Source organism: Acinonyx jubatus, chromosome D3 (assembly GCF_027475565.1).
Source record: "Acinonyx jubatus isolate Ajub_Pintada_27869175 chromosome D3, VMU_Ajub_asm_v1.0, whole genome shotgun sequence".
Classification (NCBI taxonomy): Eukaryota; Metazoa; Chordata; class Mammalia; order Carnivora; family Felidae; genus Acinonyx; species Acinonyx jubatus.
The window spans coordinates 62,830,481-62,835,456 of record NC_069392.1 but is presented as its reverse complement, the minus strand read 5'-3'; the positions used below and the strand labels follow the sequence as shown (position 1 = coordinate 62,835,456).

Below are 4,976 nucleotides of genomic sequence, written 5' to 3'. Positions count from 1 at the left end.
ATTTAGTTCGTAAGCAACTATTGGAGACAAAAAGACCATATGTTTCTATTTCCACATATACATATCTTTACATATTTAAGAAGTTCCCCTATACTTCTTCCCATACTTAATTTTTCAATAATTAACAATGTCAGAAAGAACCTGCTTCCTGACAGAACACAAATCTTCAAATAATTGAAAATGCACTTACCTTTTCTTACAATTGGATGGCCCAAGCTCCATCTATTATTTCTTCTAGGAATTAGAATTAACTTCAATCCTATCTTTACAGCTAGAAAAGTTTGCACTAAGTTATAGTTAATCACAATCATCATGCCATAGGAAGATGGTAGGAAAAAATAAATTATACCCACATACATATATATTAGATAAATTATTAGCTAGGTTTATCTGCATATCAAGATACATCTATATCTATATCTGTCTATATCATTTATATATTATATATATTATACTATATGTATATATCTAAAGCTCTTTCCACATATATAGATGGAGATATATGTCTATAGATACATATCTAGATGGATAGTTGGATAGATAGATGATAGATAGATAGATAGATAAAAGAGAGCAAGAAAGAAAACAAGTAGGTTCTAGAGTTCTCATTTCTGCAGCTGGCCACAAAGCTGGGTTGGTATATTTAACATTTTCTCCACTGCTCATTCAACATTCCTCTTGTCCTCAACCAAGACCTAGTTTTTGGGAGTCTTTTACTAGTGGGGCAATCCATATCACAAATTCTGAAGATTCACAATGTGATTAAGATCATAATATACTTTATATTTTAACCTGAGAAACTTTTGACTATGAGAGTGATATTAATAATTATGTTAGTAATAAGATGTATAAATGAAGACAGTCTCAGGCAAACCAGGACATTTAGCTGCCCTATGTATATGTGAATTTCTTTTTTTTTTTTAAAGGTTTCAGAAATATTTATTTATTTAATTTTTTAATATAAAACTTATTGTCAAATTGGTTTCCATACAACACCCAGTGTATATGTGAGTTTTTATATTGCTTCACAACACAGCAGCAGGAGGAGGAACTTCAGAATATGCCATGTGTTCCATAAACACTTCTTATCTCCCTTATATACTAGTATATTAATTTCTCCATTAGAGTCAAGATTAAGTACCTGATATGTCAACTATAATTCAATAATAAAACTTTAAAAAAAGAGTAAGTATCCTAACAGACATAGGGGGAAGGGAAGAATTGCCCCTTCTATGTCTGATGGCTCACTACAATCATGAGGAGCCAAAAATGCTATGTGGCAATTCAAATCTACAATTAAAATGAAGTATTGTATCATCTTCTAAAGAAAGATTCCTTCTTGGGTATGAAGACTACTACACCTGAAGTTTCTAAAGTCAAATTATTAGTAAGCAAGCATCCTCTGAATGGTTCATTATATGTTGTACTGAAAAGCACATATCACATTTCCATCATATGTTTCTCAGTCACTCTACTTTGTTTATGGGAAAAAAGCATTGTATGTCAGAAAACATCTCTTAATTGGCTTTATAACTAATTTCTCAAAAAGGCAGACCATATATATCAGTCCAACTTTTTCTTAGTGATGGTAAAGCCAGTGAATTGCTTCAGAATAGGCTCATTACTAGACTTTTTTTTTTCTTTTTTGTTGCAAAATAAATTTCTTGAATTAGAAGCAATGTAGTCTAGGATATTACAGTGGTGAATAAGACATTCAGATAGAATGATAGTATTGCTGGTAGATGCGTGTTAGGAAGTCAGTGCAAATCCATATGCTATGTAAGTGCAGCCCAAATGAGAACAAATCATTTCCCAATCCATAATGGATGGTTTCCAATGTAACTGTTCTTGCAGCAGATGACTAGCTAGTCTTCTTGGATATACTGATAGATTGGGCATTCAGTAGTAGTATCCAGATTGGCTTTGTTGGGATCATCCATATTTTTTAACCCATGAATTATTTTATTTTCACTTTGATCTCTTTTTCAGGAGCCAAATGAACCAGCACAGAGGTGGCTGAGTGTGAAACAATAAGATAAAAAGATAGAAAGATGGATGGATGAATAGATAGATAGATAGATAGATGATCCCCATTTCCTGAAACAAGCCTCCTAAAACACTTGTAAATAGCGATGCTAGGAGAACCTTTGGTGGTAACATTTAGTCTTTGACCAGTTCCCAGCACAGAGCTCCTAAAACTCTTATAATTTCGTAAGCGATTAGAACACTAGGAGTATCTTTTGTTCTAATATTTTGTCTTTGACCCTGGTTCCTGAAACAGAGATCCTAAATCTCTTGGAATTGCCTGGATATCCTTTGTTCTAATGAGATGACCCTGAGTGAGTTTCTGGATGGCTTCTGGATATAGGCTTGTCATCAGAAAGATCAAGCCATGATCAAGTTTGTAATTTTCAGCCCTATCTTCCATTATCCAGAGAGGAGAGAGGGGCTGGAAGTGGAATTAATAATTGATCATGCCACCTGAGAAAGTTTCCATAAAAATCCCAAAATTGCAGGTTGGTGAAAACATTCATATACTGGGAGAATGATGTACTCTAATTTCAGAGGGAAAGAGGCTCCTGTACTTCCAGATCTGGCCGTACATATTTCTTCATCTGGTTATTAATGTTATCATATCCTTTATCATATGATAAACTGGCAAATAGAAGTAAGTGTTTTCCTGAGTTCTGTGAGCTGTTCTAGCAAATAATTGAGTCCAAGAGGGAGGTCATGGGAACGTCCAATTTGTAGCCAATTTGTAGACAGAAACTGGATAACCCAGGGGCTTACTACTTGCAATTGGCTTCTAAGGTGTGGGGCAGTCTCATGGGACTAATTCCTTAATCTGTGGGGTTTGCACTAATTCCTTTTATGTTGGAATTAAACTGAATTATAGGACACCCAGCTGAGGTCACAGAGAATTTCTTGATGTGGAGCAAGAAATATTCCACACATCTTGTGTCAGAAGTATTGTGAGTGTGGTAGTAATGTGAGAAACCAGTGTACATTTCATAAAAATACATCATTTATGTTGTCATATAATGGGTTTATTATTGTTACTCTCAATAAATTATTTAGTAAGTATTTTAACTTTTCCTCAATTTTAGTTTCTAACATAGCAAGTATCAAAACATACAATCCATAGACACATAGATTAGTAGAACAGACTAGAATAGTAGAACAGAACAGAAAACTCAGAAATGAACCCACAAATATATGGTCAATAAATCTTTGACAAAGCAGGAAAAAATATCCAATCAGAAAAAGACAGTCTCTTCAACAAATGGTGTTGGGAAAACCGGACAGTAACATGCAAAAGAATGAAATTGGACCACTTTCTAACACCATACATAAAAATAAATTCAAAATAGATTAAAGACCTACATGTGAGACCTGAAACCATATAAATCCTAGAGGATAACATAGCCAGTAACTTCTTTGACATTGTCTGTATAGCAACTTCTTTCTAGATATGTCTCCTGAGGCAAGAGAAACAAAAGCAAAAATAAACTATTGGGATTACATCAAAATAAAAAGCTTCTGTACAGTGAGGGAAATAACAAAACTAAAAGGCAACCCACGGGTGTCCAATAATGTCTGGGGGATCCTGGCAAGTAGCATGATGAAAAAGAAGTGGGAGAATCTGGGCATTGCTCTAGAGATGGAGGAGATGGAGGAGAAGGTGTCACAGTGTAGTAGGCACCTGGAGGCTGTAAACTCTAGGCTCTGAGGCAGAGATAAACCCAAACGGCCAAGAAGTCTCTAGAGAAGGAGAAAAACAGCCTGATGAACAAAGCCTCCAACTATGAGAAGAAACTAAAGTTGCTTCAGCAGGAGAACTGGTAGAACATGTTGCTCTTCGGCCATCTTCATCCTCCTGACCCTCATCTGTACCTATTAGGCAATGTGAACCTGAGATTTCTCCATAGTCAGCACAGGGTTCCCCTTGGCTCCCTGGTCACAATGAAACAAGTCCTTTAAACTTCAAGACAACAAAGGTACAGGAGCATTTCTCTTCAATGGAAACACTGGAGCAGGGCTTCCTGTTGGCCCAGCCCCTCTTGCCCCCTGGTCTTGCTGTGGGGCTTGGGTCTCCAGAAGGACTTTGTACTGGTTCCTCTCTCAGTCCAAAGGAAAAGTAATAAACAACAGCCATGCTCGGGGCATGTGGGTGGCTCAGTTGGTTAAGCATCCTACTCTTGATTTCTGCTCAGGTCTGATCTCACGGTTCATGGGTTCAAGCCCCATGTCGGGCTCTGCACTGATAACACAGAACCTGCTTGGGATTCTCTCTCTCCCTTTTTCTCGGCCCCTCCCCCACTCATGCTCTATCTCTCTCTCTCTCTCAAAATAAATAATTAAGCATTAAGAACAGCCAGGTTGCTTCTGTCTGCAAAACTTAAAAAAGTAAAATAAAATAAATAAAAAGCAGCCTATAAAATGGGAGAGAATATATTTGCAAATGATATATCTGATAAAGGGTTAGTATCCAAAATATATAAAGAACTTATATAACTCAACACCCCAAAAAACAAATAATCCAATTTAAAAATGGGCAGAAGACATGAATAGACATTTTTCCAGAGAAGACCTACAGACGGCCAACAGGCACATGAAAAGATGCTTAACATCACTGATCATCAGGGAAATGCATATCAAAATTACAATGAGATTATCACCTCAAACCTCTCACGATAGCTAAAATCAACACCATATATATATGTATATATATGCAAATGTATATTACATATATATGATGGAATATTACTCAGTCATAAAAGAGAATTAAACTTTGCCATTTGCAATGAAATGGATGGAGCTAGAAAGTATGCTAAGCGAATTAAGTCAGAGAAAGACAAATGCCATATGATTTCACTCACATGTGGAATTTAAGAAACAAAGCAAATGAGCAAAAGGAAAAAAGAGAGAGAGGCAAACCAAGAAACTAACTCTTAACTGTAGAGAACAAACTGATG

General features: G+C 36.0%; 1 pseudogene; it reads left to right on the top strand.

Moving 5' to 3' along the window:
* The first annotated feature begins 3,448 nt into the window (after positions 1-3,448).
* Positions 3,449-3,901, top strand: LOC106972945 (coiled-coil domain-containing protein 167-like; annotated as a pseudogene).
* Positions 3,902-4,976: the final 1,075 nt, after the last annotated feature.